The following is an 18,073-nucleotide window of genomic DNA, read 5'->3' on the forward strand; positions in this document are numbered from 1 at the left end:
ACCTCAGCCAGCCTCCTAAAACACCCCCCCACCCGCTCCCATGCTCGCTGCTGGCTTTGTGAGAAGATCAGTCCCCGAAGTCCCCAGCCCTCGGTGATGCCTCAGGGGGAGAATCACGTTCAGAGAGGACTGCTCTCACTCACTACTACCCTTCACCCCATCACTCAACAAATACGTTTTGAGCACCTGCCTTGTACCAGGCGCCATGTTTGGTGCTGGGGACACCTCGGTGAAGAAGATTTACAAAGTCCTATCCTCATGGAGCTACAATTCCATGATGGGAAACGCACACTACGCAAGATACAGAAGTAAAATAAAAATACAACAGGCTGGACGGCGACAGGTGCTAAGCAGGGAAAGGGACGTGAAGTGTCTGGGGTGGGGCGGGGGTGAAAGTTGAGGCAGGATGGCCAAGGATGCCCCCCCCCCCCCGGAAGGTGACGTTTGACTAACCCGTGCAGGGCCCAGCCGTGAAGCCTATGGCGGGGAGAGAGCCCTTGTCCTGGGCTCCTGGACCCCGCTGGCCCTGGGAGGTATCCGATCCATAAGAAAGATTCGGAGGGAGTTAGAAAGGAGCGTTCTGCCCAGGACTGGCGGGCAGCTGTGATGAGGTTAAGCAGTACTTGGCAAGAGTTCCAAATTCACGAGAAAGGAAACTGCCATGGATGGGGCAGCAGGATCCCGCTGCAGGATCCCGCTCCAGGATCCCGAAGTCAGGTGGACACGATCACCCCCTTTTTCCTCATAAGGAAGGTGAAGTTCAAGGAAACTAAGCACGTTGCCCAAGTGACGTGGTGGGGATTCAAAGCTGCATCTTACCCACTCCCAAGGGGCAGTTGTCCAAGAGCTAGTCCATCCCTACCCCCCTCCCTGCGAGGTACGCACCCCCCCACTGGTGGGGGCGCCCAGGGCTCTGACATGGGCCCTGCAAGTGAACCTGCCTTGCTTGGTGCCACGGGTAAGCTGCCCGAAGAGCTGAGGAAGAGTTTTGTTCAGAGTTATGGCCAGAAGGGGAGCCCACCTATGGCCAGCAGGGTCACGGGTCCCTCCCCTGCTTTGTGTCTGTCTCTCGTCTCTCTGACCTCTTCCTGGGAGGGGGGAGGCTCTCCCCTCTCCCGCCCCCACACTGAGGCCAGCTCAGGGGCCAGCAGGAGGGAGTGTGGGGCAGAGACGAGCAAGGGCTCCGGAATCAGGCTGATCTCGGACAGCCCTTAATACTGTGCCGTCTTGGGCAAGTCGCCAAGTCTCTGTGCGCCCCATCGGATTAGTTTTCTACAGCTGCTCTAACGAGTTACCACAAATGTAGACGCTTCAAACAGCACGTATTGATTATCTTACCGTTCTGGAGCCAGACATACGACGTGCATCTCCCTGCACTGAATTCAAGGGGTCAGCACGGCCGCGTCCCCCTCTGGACTCTCTAGAGGTGAATCTCGCCCTCTTACCTCTTCCTCCTTCTCTGACTTCCGCCTCCCTTGGCCGTGGCCCTCCTCCACCTCCAAAGCCAGCTGGGTAACATCTTCAGATCGCTAACCCCGACCTCCTCTTCTGCCTTAAAGGGCCCTGTGATGACACTGGGTCCACCTGGGTAATGCTGGATGATTCTTATCTTAACATCAGCTGATCGGTGACTTTAATTTCATCGGCAACCTCAGTTCTCCCTTGCCACATCAGGTGACCTATTCACCCGATCCAGGGATCCGAGAGTAGACGTCTTTGTGGGGGTGTTGGGGGTGGAAGGGGCGTTCTTCTGCCCTCCTTGCTGAGTGGTGATGGCTTTGAGTAATAAGAGCCCCGAACTCGTAGCTATCATCAATAGATGTTTCACCAATGATCCTGGTGAGTGTGTGTTTTTAGGCTAATTGATTTAAATAAAAAACAAATGTGAAAATGTAACCCTCATCAGAGGGATCAAAAGCCTTAAAGGAGCGAGGGGCAGGTCCTCCCTGAAGCCCCCACACCTGACAGTGAGGGAGTCCCTCCAGGAAGTATTCCCTCAAGCCCAAGACTTGCACCCTGGCTACTTAGGGTATCCCCTTGGGAGGTGGGCTGGCCTGAGTTGTGTGCCAGGATTTAATTAATTCTGGCAGACTCTGAGCCATGCTGGAATGACCCACTCCAGACCTGGCATTTCCCCCCAAACTACCCCCGGGGGCAACTTGCTAGCGGGCTACCTCCCAGCCAGGCAAAGCCAGCCAGCTTCTGGCCTCTGGAAGTGTTATTATCTGGGGTCCAGCTTTCTGACTCTTCCTCAGATGTTTCAAAAAACCCTGGCCCAAGTGAATTTGCTACTTGAGGGCTTATGCATTTAAGTGAAAATCTTGTCATTGATCCCAGAGTCTAATGTCACCAGCTTGTCTTACCAAAAGATATGCAAAGCCCTTGGATCCTTCAGCTCTTTTCCTTGAGAGACAGGAAGTCAAGTTTCTCTTGTGAGACAAGCCCCGAGCCTCCAAAGGTCTAGCTTCAAAAAAGAACAGGTCAGGCTGCTCAAGTCTTCAGTACAGGGGCAAGCCTCCACTCCTGCTTACCATGGACAGTTGTACACTCTGTGCACTGCACAAATACACCCAGCTGAGGTGTCAGTGGAGTGAGAATGGGGCCTGAGAACCAGCCCCCACTGAACCAACCAATGGCATGTATTTCCCCCAGGGTTGTCTCCTCCCAAAGGGGATACACGAAGCCATGGCGCAGGTTCAAACTCTGCTTCTCAAACTAGATGTCCATCATGGACAATATGTGGTCCCTCTGCACATGACCAGAATACTGCTCAGGTCAAATGTGACACACCACACAAGTTGACAATTGTATTCTACATTGTCTATTTCCTATTTGAAGAGACAAGTGCGTGGATCAAAGCTTGGCTGTCATGGCAATGTCAAATTTCGATCCCGGTGTCTAGACATGCTTAATTTTTGTGCTCATCTTGTACCAAACAGTTAGCTGTTTGCATAGCCCTGCTCCTTCCCATTGTGGGGCCCCCAGGGATACTCTGGGGCCTCCTGGCCACACGTTTTAGGAGATGGCCAGAAACCAAGGGCAGAGGTGAGGTCTAAGCATAACTCCAGGTGAGGGCCGGCTGTCCAGAGGGAAGGGCAGGGAGACCCTCCTTCTACAGGCCCTGGCTTTCTACCATATCTGCACATGCTCTTGGTGGTGGCTTCTTAGCTGATGTGGAGGACTCATCTCAGAGTGGGATCTTCTCATGTGGCCGTGGAAGTCACTCGGTCGTGTCCAGTACATTCTATTGACGCATACAGGGCCAGCCCATATTCAGGGGAGAGGGCAGTAGGAAGGCGTAAACACCAGGAGGGGGACTCACTGTGGGGGTCATCTTCGAAGACTATCTACCACAGGGGGTTTCCTACAGCAGGGGCAGCATGGGAGAACCAGGCCAAAGGCAGAACAGCCCAACAGTTCCCTCTGGCTCAGGGCTGAGCCGGACTTTTTCAGAAATGTTGTCCCCGATTGATTTTATAACTATGCTCTGTTACCTGCCCCAGTTATGACAGCGTGCCAGCCCTGCCCTTGGGGTGCCTAGAGTCACCAACTAGCAGGAATATAAGCATCTTTTTCCTATAGGCAATTGTCCTTCCAGGTGGAGAAACAGTGTGAGATCTTCCCGGTCTCACTACTCAGTTTGATCACTGATTATTTCTAATGAATTAACTACAGCTCACTCCATAGTCCAACTAGTTTAGCAATGCCCGGCAAGGTTTTCTACCCAAGCACAGTCTCAAAATCATTTGACTCATTCGTGGATTTTCAGCCAGCCCCAGGGAGTACATAGCTCTATATTCATCTACTGAGCGATGCTGATCGAGCTTTGGAAGAGGAAGGGTAATGGGAGGGAGACAAGGTTGACCAGATGACTGGACTCCAAGAGCCACCGTTGTGACCAATGGGCTCCAATGGTCTCTGTGGCCTTGGGCAAATCCATATCCCTGCCAGGCTCTTCATCTCCCACCTGTAACATGGGAAGTCAGACATGATGAGTCTATGGGCCTTTCTAGAAGCATCTGCCCCACTTCAGCACGTGTAGGAATGCATCCAGGCCTTAGGATTGGGATTCAAGCCCGGCTGTTCAGTGCAGATTGTTATTCCCAGATCCAAGGCCCCTAGCATTTCAAATCACTGCAGACAGGCGCACGCAGCCGCTGAAAGTGATCTACAATCCATTCGCTGGCCCCCAGCTGCAGCTGAGCGATGGGCCAGGCAGGGCAGCAGCTTGGTATGAGGAGAAAAGATGGCGATAAGGAGTCAGCCCGGCTGGGTGAAAATCCAGGCTCCTACTTGATGGTGGCATTGACCTTGAGAAATTCCTTAACCTTGCCGAGCCTCTGTTTTCCCACGTGGAACATAAGGGTGAAAACGCACACCTCCGAGGAGAGGCCCAAGGCTTCAAGAGTGTATCCGAGCATAAGCCTGATGTAGTGTCTGTGATAATTCAAACCGCACGCTGGAAAGCAACGTCTGTTTCGAAGGCAGTGGTGCTGATTCTTGTCACTGGAGCAGAGCCTTCCCTGAGATAATTTAGGAGGTCTGGGCTCGGGAGCGCTCTCCGGGCCGAGCTGACACTTCCCCTGTCGGCCGCAGGATGGATAGGCCCCGCAGCCTGGCTGGAAGGGCCATCCGCGCGGCTGCCTCTGAAGATGTCCTGGGCTGTCGTGCTTTCTGGCACGCCGTGCTGAAAAAATGACTCCAAAGAAAAGTAAGCAGACACTCCAGGCCATAAATATTTCAGAGCAGAATGAACGTCCTTTCCCCAGCACTGACTTGCCATATATATTATTTATAAAACCATAACTTGAGCTGAAAGGTAGTCGTCAGAAGAATAGAGAGAGTCCCACTCAGATTCACTTGGTGATTGGAAAAACAATCTAGAAAGGGAGAAAATAGTGTTGGCCAGATGAGGTCACGGGAGGTCATCTGGTCCCACCACCCCCAACCCCCCACCACCTCCGGCTCCAGCCCGGCACAGAGGGATTGTGGCTGGAATGAGCGGAGGGCACGGCCAGGAGAGGCCCCGGACACCGGCAGACTGCTGGGTCCACACAGCCCGGGGCCTCACTGGCTCTTCAGGAAGTTTCCATGACATGACAAACAAAAGTCAACACCTTTTTACAAGATCTTTCATTTCCCATTTAGAATAGGGAGCAGGGTTTGTCATGAGAAAATAGGCCGAGGAGGAGGGCGGCCACGGGCCGTTGAGGAAACAGAAAGAGCCCTGGACCCAGAATCGGGAGACCTGCATTCCAGTTCTGTCTGGCTCGGGGCCTTCCTGGACTCAGTTTCCCCATCCATGAAATGGAGGACCCAGCATTTCTGTCCTTTAACAGATGCTTGGTGGCTGGCACCTTCCTCTCTCTCCAGAAATGACGTGAACTGACAATACGACCTATTCGCAGATATCATTTAAAAAATCAATATAGTAATGCCTTCACCTGTGAGATCAAGGAGAAGTAAAAGGAAAGTGATATATAATAAAACCACATTTTGTATTAAATGCTCCGGCATGTGGTCGAAGTGAAGGAGTGGAATTGGGGATTGGGGCACCTGCCATCTGCTCACCACGAATGTGACATTTCCAAGCGCCGTGACGCTGAAACAGACACTCAAATACCATGAACAGCCTTGCGTCTGGGGAAGACATGTCTGGAGCAGCGGACGCACTTGGTAAGACCCCGAGACGGAACAAAAGACAATCTCTCCTCAATGTTTGCTGTAGCCGCATGCCTCGGAGATTCCATTTTGTAAGACTATGCAAGAAAAAAAAATGTGTCTTAATATGTAAAACATAGTCCAGTTCCAGGCTCAGACCATTTTAAACACGTTTTTCACCCACAGGAACATCTGGCAGGACATTGGGAGTGTGCGTGGGATGCAGGAACCATTGTTCCCAGAGCGGGGCCGTGGGGCCCATGGGACCTTAGAGGCCCCCGCGAGGTGCCAGTCCTCCCTCCCAGCACTGTGACCACTGACAAGTGTCCCCACACACACACACATGTCCAAGACACCCCCAGGGAGCTCGTGGACAAGGTCATTCTGCACACTCTGACCATCGGATGCCACCCATGAATGGCTTGGTGACAAACACTCACCTAAAGGTCAGACTGGCCCCATGGTGAGCACTTCAGTTCCTGCCCCACTGTCACAACCTGGTGACAGCAGCCGCCAGACTTTCCAGACACACCCAACACTGCTTGAATGGAGCCTGGAGCCAGAGCTTGCAGAAGGGACCCCTGCTCCTTCCCCTCCCTCAGTCTGCCCACTCATTAAGTCAGGCACCTGTTGGGCACAGAGGGAGCCCAGCACTCCACTGGCCGGAAGCCCAGGCCACCCAAACAGCAGTGCTGGGAGCCCTCTAGGGACAGTGAGGGCTGTGAGGCCATCTCCGGGGGCGGTGAACGCCCACACCAGCTACCCCGCACCACACTTCAGCTGTTGGCTTCCAGCACCCCGCCAGAGAAGATCCAGGTCTCTACGGGCCACTTTGCAGCTGCCGGGCCTGTGTCAGGGGATAAAAGGATCCCAAAGTCCCAGCCCCAGGGCTCACAGCTGCATTAGGAAGGTGGACTCACCCACGAAGCCACAAAGTGACAACGCATGGCCTTGTGCCATCACAGGTGGCCTGCACAGGGCCTTGGGGCAGCCTCGCTGACCTGTAAGCCTCAGTCTGTTCAGCTTTACAATGGGCATAAAAGTCGTATCCACGTAGTAAGCTCACTGGAAGGACCCACTGAAATGCTGCATACAAACTGCTCAAGGAGCACTCACCCTTGGAATTTTTTTTTAAGATTTTATTTATTTATTTGAGAGAGAGCGAGAGTAAGAGAGCACAAGCAGGGAGGGGAGCAGCAGAGGGAAAGGGAGAAGCAGGCTCCCCGCCGAGCAGGGAGCCCGACCGGGACTCAATCCCAGGACCCTGGGATCATAACCCGAGCCAAAGGCAGACGCTTCCCTGACTGAGCCATCCAGGCGCCCCTCACCCTTGGAATTCTAATGTCCAGAGTTTCCTGGTCCTCCCCCGCCGGTTCCCCGTAATAAATCAATCTCCCTGACTCTCAGCCCGGTTGACTTAGGACCTCCCTCCTCCAAACCTCGCCCAGAGCCTGGAAGCGCCCCGGGGTGTCCCCTGTGAGTCCCAGGCTCTTAAAGATCAAATGCCATTCATATCCCCCAATATTTGAAGAGCTAGGAGCACATGGCCCGGCTGAGAGGTGAAGGGAGCAGGGTCTGGTGTCACCATGTCACTTCGAGAGGGTCAAGACCCCTCCTCTGGGTCAGGGGGTCTGCCAGTCCTGCTCAGAGGTAGATGTGAGTACGAACACAAAAGCCCCGGGACTGCAGGCCGGACCCCACCGTGCCCGTGACTGCAGTGTGGTCATTCACACACAGGAAGGCCTGGTGGAACCTTCCAGGCTCGTGTCTTCTGGCACTGGGACAATCTACCCCAGGAGGCCTGCTCAGGCCTCAGGAATCCTCCCCCACTTGCTCCTGGTGGGGCCGTTACATCTTCCAGTTGGTGGGGATAGAAAAAAGTGTCAGGGAAACATGCTCAGGGGGTAGCGAAGTTCTTCCTCAAATATGCATTTCCACCCCCAGGTCACAGCAGGACCTGAGGCCACGCCAGCCTCCAGGACCAGTGGCCCCTGCACCCCCTGCTTTAGCCGGGACCCCACTTCCCTCGAAGTCTGTGTTCAGCAGCTCCCGGAGCCTTGTCAGAGCAGCTGCTCGGCTCCGGCTCTGGCCTCCGCCACCCTCTGTACCCACCCCCCATCACCCCCACATTAAAAAAATAGAAATAAAAAACTGGACGAGTTAATTTGCTAAAATGGAACGGCGCGCAATAACTGATTACATTTTTCCCCAAAGGAAACTTGAGTTAATTTGGCCAGTGACTCATATGCCAGGCTGCCAGTTACAACACACCAGCCCAGACACAACTCGCTGAGCCCAGCTGGCGGCCGCCCTCCCCGCTCGCTGCTGCGGGCCCCAGGGTCCCTCCTCGGAGAGGCCGGGCCGGCGCGGTGCCTGCTCGGTCCGGAGCCGCTGGTGGTGCTTCTGAACGTGCGGGACCCACGCGTGTGTGCGCACACGCATGTGCACACAGAATCACGAGCATCTGAGCTCACACCAGGCACAGATGAGCACACACACACGCACATACACACACGTGCACGCTTGGGACGGCACAACAGCACCTGTCCTGGGCTGCTTGGTAAATCACTCAGTCATAGTAAGCTCTGCAAACCAGTCCTGGGGAAAATCCAATTAGAGTACCTCATTACTAAGTCATTCCTCTTTTCCCCAGCATCTTAAAGCTTCTGGGGAGCAGAGAGAGGGGAGGTGGGGTGCTCATATGAGCCGTGTGAGCTCAGGGTGGAAGTTCCCAGCCCAGCATCCCATGGGTGGAGGCCCCAGATGGGCGTCTTTATCTCCTTGGGGGCACCTTGGGACCCCACTCTACGTCTGATACTCCTCACATGACCACTCAGCTCAGGCAGAAGTCCCCTTACAGTCAAAAGACCCACCTATACGCTGTGTGACTTTGAGCAAGACACCTTCTCTGAGCCCCAATTTTTTCCAAGATGGTAAATTTTACGTTATGTGTAGCTTAACACAATTTTTTTAAATTGGAAAAAAGAAGAAGAAAGAGAGACTTAAGCTTTCCCCCTTCTTCTTTCCTCCTTGCTACTGGCTGGGGTGTAGAAATGATGGCAGGGGCTGCGGCAGCCTTTTTGGACTCAAAGATGGAAGTCACCTTTGGGCATGGCAGTACAGTGGGATGAAAGGACACCGTTCCCTTTTTTTTTTTTTTTTTTGAGATTTTATTTATTTGTTTGACAGAGAAAGGGACAGCCAGTGAGAGAGGGAACACAAGCAGGGGGAGTGGGAGAGGAAGAAGCAGGCTCCCAGCAGAGCAGGGAGCCCGATGCAGGGCTCGATCCCAGGACTTCAGGATCACACCCTGAACCGAAGACAGACGCTTAACGACTGAGCCACCCAGGCACCCCAAGGACACCGTTCCTATGACACTATGGAGAGCGTCCAGATAAGCCCTGGAGGGCTTGTGTGTGAAAAGTAAACTTCTATGCTGTTTTTAAAAATATATATGCTCACACTTGAGAAAACTAAAACTATTTGGAGGGGTTGATTGGGACAAGGATGAAAGATACTTCCTAGGACCCCTCACCCAGTCATCCCCAGTAAGGGAACATGGCCCAGGGTTCTGGGTTCTGGCCCAACTCACCCATCAACTTCTATGTGACCTCGGGTTGATCAATTTCTTCCCTAAGCCTCAGTTTCCCTACCTGTCTTTTTTTTTTTTTAAAGATTTTATTTATTTATTTGACAGAGATAGAGACAGCCAGCGAGAGAGGGAACACAAGCAGGGGGGAGTGGGAGAGGAAGAAGCAGGCTCATAGCAGAGGAGCCCAATGTGGGGCTCGATCCCATAATGCCGGGATCACGCCCTGAGCCGAAGGCAGACGCTTAACCGCTGTGCCACCCAGGCGCCCCCCCGACCTGTCTTTTGACACTAACACACCAGTCTCAGTTTTTCAAATCTGGTTAATGAGAGGCCCCAGCAGGGAAATCACTTGGCAAAGGGCTGGGAGCAGCAAGAACAGGGTCCAAGGGGATCTGATGGAGAGCCAGCGTAGAGCTGGTGGAAGGAACGCCCAGCACCCAGCACTTGGTCCTCTTGCTAAACCCATACCATTTCTCAGGGGAGGAAGCTGAGAAAGAGCATGGAGGTGTGAGAGGCTGCCAGAGCCCAGGGGCAGCCAGGAAGAGCAATAAGCCCCGGAGCGGAGCCGTGGTCCCACAGGCTAAGCCCCACCATGAAGGGACTGGTGGTCAGAGCTTTCTGGAGCCAACGCCCTCCTCCCAAATAAGAAAGTAGAGGCAAAGACCTCCCCCTCCCCCCCAGTTCAGGACTCTGCGTGGCCTCTGTTAGGCCCACACTGTGGGTCTCCCTGGGGCCCTGAGGGAGGAGCTAGCCAATCTCTTAGAGGAAGACACAGAGGACCCTAGGAGCCAGTCCCAGCACTTGGGGTGCAGAAGGAGGAGGAAGTTAGGAGAGGGAATCGCTGGGAAGCAGGACGTGTGGAAAAAACATTTGCTGGTTTCCAGGAGGGCCTCTTGCCTCTCTGGGGGAAACTGGGAGTTGTTATCAGAGCGAAGGACAGAGATGCCTGTCCCCGGATAAGCTCCAAGAAAGTCTCTCCCTGTGGGCTGACACGTCACGGCGGGTGCTCAGAGGGGCAAGATCCCACTCCCAGACTCCTGCCAAGACCCAGAGTCGAAGGCCCAAGCACAGAACTGTTGTGCATGCGTGACACCACAGTTGGGGAGCAGTGGCCGGGGTCCTGGGCAGCAGGCGCCAGCTTGGGCCACTGAGGCACACCGGGCCCCACCATGCCATCAAGATTGGTTGGCCCTCCTGATTTTAGGCATCTAAACAGCGCCGGCGTCAGTCAAGCCAGCTCGAATCCTCCCTCTGTCACTTAGAAGCAGGGGACCTTGGTCAAGGAGGTTTGGTAACCTCGCAGAGGTTCCGTCCCTGCCTCTGTAAGGCGATACACACACTGGGGGCTGAGCTAATGGCCCTCAGCCAGTGGAACCCCCTCCCCCTCCGTGTGGACATCTGTGGCCTGATCACTCCTGGGAAGGGCATCATGTATGAAAGGACAAACAGTGCTGGTCACTTTTGTGGTCACCATCCTCTGATTTCCTCTGCCACTACTGTTTCACATGCTGTCGTGTCCCTTCCTCTCCAGCAAACAGAGACTCCCAGAGTGGAGTGCTCACGGAGCACGGGTCTCCAGTCCTCTTTTGGGATCTGCAGTGTCAGGTTCTGGACTTTTCCAGGCCCTGGACACAGCAGAAGAAACACCCTCGTGTGCGTGCGCCTGGCTTTTTAAAGCACACACCAAACGGCGGCCGGACGTCCTCAGATTTTTCACCTGAACATCCTTACACAGGGCTCTCGGACTGAGGCTCTGAAGCTGGGCAGCCTCCGTGTCCAGCTTTAAGGAGCGATTCCCCTCAGCAGCCACAACCCGAGTTGTGCTGACAGTGGGACTGTGGGCAGGGCTGCGGTGGGGACAGAAGGGGCCCCACCTAGGAGCAGTTTGCCGGGGACATAGGAGGGCTCGAGCCGCCCCAGGAAGGGGTGCAGGGCATGGAGGGCAGGCTCATTCACATAGGCGCTCACACGGATACACACTCACACAGACGCACAAGCACCAGCACCACACTAATGCCCCAACCTCATAAAGCAGGTGTGCATGACCCTGCCTCCCACTGAGTTCCGGGAGTAATGGGTTCCCGCTCAATCCTAGGCCCTTGGACCACGGACATCTCCTATGTTTCTTCCTGCCTGCCATTCCAGGCTTCTGCCTTTTCCCCCTTCCTCCTTGCGCCAGGAGGCTGGGGCTGAGCTGGGGGCAGACAACAGGGACCATCGTCAAGGTCAAAGTCTGCTTCCCTTCAGCCTCTGCCTCCACCCCTTCCGCCCCTTAAGTGTCAGTGGCACCGCCTGGTCCTCTGCGCGAGTTTGGGGGCGACTCCTCCATTCTCTCCCCTGGGGACGCAGAGGCCAAAGGAACTCCAGGAACTTGGGACCCAGCCCCGCGGGCAGGGACGAGGTCGCGCCGCCGCTTCCCCAGAGAGCCGCTAGGTGGCGCTGCGCTAACGACAATCGCGATGGACGGGCTGTTGCTGGGTGAGGGTAGGGGCTGGAGAGCCCAGGTGCCCAGCCGACCCCTCCCACGCGGCTGCTCCCACCTGGGTCCCCATGCTCCCCAGACCCGGGCTCATGCTCCCTTCCAGCCCCAGGCTCGGGCTGGGGCTCAGGGCACAACCCCTGGGCCCCCTCCGCCACCCCCACCTCTGGCGCCTCTTGGCCCCTGGGCGGCTCCTTTGGCCCTCCCCTGGCGCAGACACCACAAGACGACCCTGCTCCTGGGGCACAGCGCAGAGGTGGGTAGAGAGGAAGCCTGTTGAGGGAGAAGAGCCAAGAGTCTGGGTTGGGGCTTCCTCTCTCTGAGCCTCTGTTTCTTTATCTGTAAAATGGGCTTGATCCCTGTCCACAGAGCAGATGAGGTCCGAGTAAACAACTCCTGGCACAGACTGTGCTCGATGAGCAACGGTGCCTCAGTTTCCCCTTCATGTTTCCCTGGGATCACCTCACCTCTGGGCATCCTCACCGTAGCACAGCCTCAGCACATCTAATGGACGGCTGCTGGCCCCCCACGCTGCACCCCTGGAACAGAAAGACTGTGTTCCCTTCCTTGGCACAATCCGCCCAACCCCAGCCCTTGTTAATTCAATCCCTGTGAGGAAGAGACGGGGCACAAACAGCACATATGGACCCCACTCCGTGCCAGGAACCAGGCAAGGGGCTTTTTCCCTGTATTCTCCCAACAATTCTGTGTGATTCACAGACAACAAGGCAGCTGGGGGTCAGAGAGCCCGAGGTCACACAGGGGGTCACTGACAGCGAGGGTTTCCATACTCCAGGGAGCCCCGGACCCTCGCTGTCTCTGATGAGCCCCTCTTTCCTTGCCTGATACTAGCGCCCGAGGCATGGGTGACTAGGCCACTCTCAGACTCCCTGACTCTGTGCTCCGCCTCTGTCTCTCTGAGGCCAGCCTTTGCTGGGGCTAATCATCCTGCCAGGAAAGATGTCTTTCCAGCCTCACCCTGAGGGCCCGCCCTGGCATCACCTCCTGCAGGAAGCCTTCCATGATTCCTCCTTAAGTGGAGGCTTCAGTGGACCCTCCTTGGCAGGATGTTCTTAGCTTAGCACCTCACTTGCGGTGGCTCAGACACACGTGGACTCAGCAAGCTGTCAGGGACCACGCCACCACACCACTGTTCCACGGGGAAACCCGCACCTCATGCCAAACCCAGTTTACAGAGAAGCCTTTAGAAGGGCAGTTAGGGGATGTCAGGGCCTGAATGTGTCCCTCCAGCATCCCCAGTGTGATGGCATTTGGAGGGGCCTGAGAAGTAATTAGGTACAGCAGAGGGCATGAGGGTGGGGACCCCGCGATGGCATCAGTGTCCTTAGAAGAAGAGAGACCAGAGCACGTTCTCCCCCACGGGAAGACATAGCCAGGAGGTAGCCACGTACAAGCCGGAAGTGCCTCTCACAAGGAACCAAATCTGCTTCCAGAACCGTGAGAAGATTGTCTGCTGTTTAAGCCCTTTGGTCTGTGTGTCTGTCCCAGCGGGCTGAGCTAAGGTGGTGGAGATGATAAGATCAGGCCGCAGGGGGGCCAGGCGACCAACACGGTCACACAGCAAACTGGAGCAGCGACGAGACCCAAAGCAAGGTCCGCAGATACACGTAATGAGAGAAAACATATGTAAGGAGAAAGGGAGGATGAAAAGGACTACGGATTTAAAACACACACATGCTCGCTCAAGGGTTCAGACACGGTGATGTCGAATGCACCTGGGAGGGAGTGACTCACAGCCAGAGATGTCCCTTGCTGGGCCCTGAGCCTTGTCACCCACCACATGGCATCCGTCATCACCTGGCTTGTGCAGTCAAGCAAGCTCTGCCTCCAGTCCCCAGGACTAATGCCCCCGATCACCTGGGGGTATGCTGGGCTGGCTCAGGCCAGGCCAGCCGGGCAGCCCCCTGGAACCCCAGAAGCCCTCCGGCATCCATCCTCTCTCTCTCTCAGGGTCTCGGGCCGAGTCACTGGGCACCGTGGACATTCTGGAAAGTGACCTCATGGAGCTGAAGGACCAGAAGTCTGGGCTCTGGCTCTGCTCTGCCCCTGCCCCTGCGTAGCTTTGGGCTCTTCTTTGGGCTTCGTCAATACGGAGATGAGCTCCGAGGTCCATGAGCGGGGGCGGCTCGTACCACTCTACAGGGAGTGTGTTCATCTCGGCCTCGAAGGGAGAATTTCCACCATGGCAAGCAGCAAACACCACTGCTTTTTCCTTCCTTCCTTTCTTCCCTTCTTTCTCTCTCTGTCTCCATGTATCTCTTTTTAGAGCCAGCTGTTCATCATTTAGCTTCACAGGCTGGGGGACAGGGCTCGGGACAGGCCAGGGCAGGAAGCAAGCTGGGACCTCCCAGCAGCAGACCTGCCCCACCCCCACTGGTGCCCCTGGACCACGCAGAGGAAGGCCACGACCTCTGTTCTTCCACGTGCTTGATTTCTTCTTTGCCTTAGACGAGCACCAAAAACCGTGCTGACCCCCCCACCCCCTGTCCGTCCTTCCTGACATGTGTCTCAAGCATATCTGGTCCTAGGAGACAATATTTTAACAGAGTCACCCCTGGGCCCCATGGGGACCATCAATGATGGGAGGGGCTGGTTTCCGAGGTTCCATGTAGGGAGAAGCACCAAGCCGGAGAGAATCCGTTCACACCGTCCCCACCGGTGGCAGACCTGATCCATCAGTGAGGCCGGAAGGCAGGGCCCCTCACGAATTCAGGCAGCGCCAGCATGGAGCTGGCCTAATTTGGACATGGGCTCAGCTAAAGCCGGCCTTCGAACACTCTAGAAAAAATTAAAAAGACCTTGCTAAAGCTATACTCAGGATTGCAACGGAGATGCTTAACCTACTTAAGGAAGGTGATCCCCTTCAAACACGTTTACTGTGTGCGTTCAGACGCACGGAAAGCAATCCCCTGATCAGGGCCTGCCCTTTGTTGCCAGAGACTGACCCCCTCCTTAGCCCCACGCAGAAGTCTGAATTGGTGCCCATACTGAGCAGTAATAAAACTCCCTTTTAAGAACAGCCAGCCGGCCAGCCAGCCAGCCAGTCGGCGGCTTTCCTCTTTCGTTTAGCAATATTTACTAAATGAGAACTGTAGCCAAAGCCCGCTGAGTCCACACGCTCAGACACTCTCCGTGTCCCACCCGCCCTGCCGCCCCCTTTGTGGGGTCTGACTGCAGAGGCCCTGGGATGGCCATGGCTGGGCCACAGGTGCCTCCCGGGGTGGGCGCAGGCGCCGGGGCTGACTTGCCGTCGGAGCCTCGTGGTGGCTCAGTCACCGTGCACTTGGCGAAGGCTAACTGGTCCCGCGTACACCCTGGGCAAGCATCTGGCAGGGCGGCCTCAGGGGGCAAGCCAGTAACCGCCTGCCCTGAACCAGATCAGTGGCTTTCCATCAGCCTCCAGCAGCCAAACCGGCTTCACCAGTGACGTCACATGCAGAACCCCAGGACACGTCCTGCCAGCTGCCCCTCTCCCTGGGCCCTCCCTGGATCTCCCAGCTCCAGGAGCTGTGGTTTCCACTCATGCCTGCTTCTCCCTGCATCTGGGAACCCAGGTTTAGAGGTCACTCCAACCTGGGGAGTGTAAAAAAATACAAGAAACAAAAACCGGAGGTTATAGTAACAATCCCAAAACACTGCTTCCTGGGCTCCAACCTCATTTGCTTCTCCCTATTCCCTCTGTGGATACTCTGGCTTCCTGGAGCACCCGGACAGAAGAATCTTCTCATTTCCCACTTGATGGGAGCCCTCTTCCCTCTACTGCTCCAGGTCGCTGTGGGGATGAAGCTTCTGGTTATAGCCTCTGCCGAAGCAGTCCCTGGAACGCTGGGGCCTGCAGAAAACCCCACTGTCCCTGCCTGCACCTGGGACAGCCTAGACCGAGGAGGCCCATCCCGTGACCACACAACCGACAATACATCACTCAGTCATTCAACAACACCTACGTGCCAGACCCTGTGCTGGGCACCAGGGACACGGTGTGGCCTCAAGAGACAAAGCTGCTGCCCTCACGGAATGTGACATGGGTACTGGAAAGGCTACTGGGAGTTCTAGCCTGGAGCCATATGAACACTTATGAGAGCAGGAGGAGAGCTTTGGGGCACATGGAAGGGGCCTGACTCAATCTGGGGATCAGGGAAGACTTCCTGGAAGAAGTAACCTCTGAGCTGATACCTGGAGAGTTAGCCAACAGGAGGGAATGCAGGTGAAATGCATTTCGCCAACAAGCACAGCAGGTGCAAAGCCCAGGGGCAGGTGAGAGTTGGAGAAATCATGGGAGGAACATGGGAGCTGGAGTTTGGTGTGTCTTGGAGTGAGAGGGCCAATCAAAGGCCAGGGAAGGCTAGAGAGGGTCCTGTAGGAGTGTGGCAGAGGGCCTGGGAAGAGTGGCAGCCAGCTTGCGTGGGAAGCTAACCCTCTCAATGAAGGTTGCACTGTGCAGGGCTCAAGCCAGGGTGGCTGTGGGGAAGCCAGTGGCCGCACTGGGCCAGGCCTGCCTCGAGAAAGGAAAAAGAAAGGCTCACCCTTCGTGTTCTGGTGCCCCAGGGCCCTCAGGAAGCAGTTCTGAGGCTCTACCACCCTTCCCCGCGGCCCTCGCCTGAGCCTTGGGCACTCCCAGGCTGGGCTTCTGGGCATGGCCAAGCAACAGGCCCAGCCCACTTGCCCACAAACAGGGTGGGCCCTCGCTGCCCCGGCTTTCACGTGGTGCCAGCCTGGGGGACTGTGGATCAGATCCAGGGGTCTGGGCCCTTCCAGCATGCCTTCTCCTGGGCTGCCCCAGGCAGGGGGCTGCCAGTGTGCCCCTGTGATGGGAAAGTGTCCAGAACACTGCCCTCCACCCATCCTGGTGCCAGCCTATGGGGATTCGCAGAAGGCCTCACTCCCAGGCCTCAGTCCCTACAGAGAACGTCTGTCTTCCTGCAGCTGCTTGGGTCCCTGGGGCCCCGTGGATGTGATGGCTGATCCAGTTTCCCTCTTTGCTTGGCCTGCTAGGACCTTAGGAGTCCGACCGTCAGGCCCAGCAAGTGGCTCTCAGGCCATGTAATCACCAGAACAACATTATTGGTTATTTATTGACTGATCGTTGGTCTTGTGTTGAGTGTTCCTAATCGATCACTATGTTGCCTGCTTTCCAGGTTTCTTATTCGATCCTTGCAACAACCTAAGGGTCCGTATTAACCCCATTTTAGAGATGAGGGAATGGAGGTCAGAGGTTATGGCCCCGAGAACCCAACCAGACCTGCAACATGCTTCCTTCCCCTGCAGGGGGGACCCTGTCACTTCCCCTTTGGGTTCATTTTCCTTTTGTTTTTCATCCTATTGCCTGCATCACTGTATACCTCGTGAAATTCCTTCCCAGACGAGGTTGATACAACTAACCGAAGAACCAAATATAAAATGAAAATGCCCTCCCCACCCCCACCCTCCAGCACTGAGCCGCATCCTCCACCCAAAGGTGTGCGTCTGAAGGCCCAGGTGACTTTACTCCCAGGAAGCTCCGGGCCACTCCTGCGGGGCAGGCCTGCCCTCCAGTTCTCCACGTGCCCCGCAGGGGGCAAGGCTCGGACCAAGCCAGTCTGGCCATCGGCAGCCATCCACCAGGATACCCAGTCCGGCTCACCCATGGGGGGAGGTGGGTCTTAGAGTTTGGCGGGTGGGGCCAGGGGGGTGGGGCCGACACTGCGGGTCCTGGAGGAGGGGCTGCCGTGTGCCTCCAGGGCTGGGATCTGTCCCCCGGGGCTACACCCAGCAGCAGATGCGTGCCCCCAGGTCAGGCCCCAGCATCACTAGCCCTGCCCAATGACGGAACTCCCTCACCTGCTCAGGGAGCCCCGGGCCTTCCTGTAGACAGAGCATCAGCCTCCCAGGCCCCACACCGCGGCTCCTGAAGCAGGAGCTGCCATCCCGGCGGGCACCAAGCTCTTTCCTCCCAAAGCTGCCCCAGGCCCATGGGACCCTGGGATCTGGAATTGAGGCACCTGGATCTGGGAGAGGATTGAGACCCCACCTGCCTGCCCCTGACTCCTCCCTCAGCCTGGCTGTCTCTCCCCAGGATGAGAGGCAGTAGGAGACAGACGAACAGAATGGCTCGTCATCACCGCGGGACTCCTGGGCACCGCGGGACTCCTGGGCCTGGCCGCGGGACTCCTGGGCCTGGCCAAGACCCTTTGACACAACAGGGTGGCAGGTTTCCACCGTGGTGATGAGGATGGGGGAGCGGACCCCCGAGGGGCAGCACAAAGGCAGGGCGAGGGGGTCACCGGTGTCCCCCCATCCCGGGGCCACCCAGCCACCCCCCCCACAGGGCTCCACGGGCTGGT

The 18,073-nt window shown here is 56.2% G+C and overlaps 1 long non-coding RNA gene across 1 annotated transcript in view; it reads right to left on the reverse strand.

Moving 5' to 3' along the window:
• Window positions 1–2,821: 2,821 nt before the first annotated feature.
• Window positions 2,822–18,073, reverse strand: part of LOC117804131 — a 49,603-nt gene continuing 34,351 nt past the window's right edge. Inside the window, exons 4-5 of the long non-coding RNA XR_004628372.1 lie at window positions 5,572–5,759; window positions 2,822–4,880 (exon numbers count right to left, since the gene is read on the reverse strand). This is a non-coding gene — a long non-coding RNA (uncharacterized LOC117804131). The remainder of the gene's footprint in view (window positions 4,881–5,571; window positions 5,760–18,073) is intronic.

This window comes from Ailuropoda melanoleuca, chromosome 10 (assembly GCF_002007445.2).
Source record: "Ailuropoda melanoleuca isolate Jingjing chromosome 10, ASM200744v2, whole genome shotgun sequence".
In the NCBI taxonomy this organism is placed as follows: domain Eukaryota; kingdom Metazoa; phylum Chordata; class Mammalia; order Carnivora; family Ursidae; genus Ailuropoda; species Ailuropoda melanoleuca.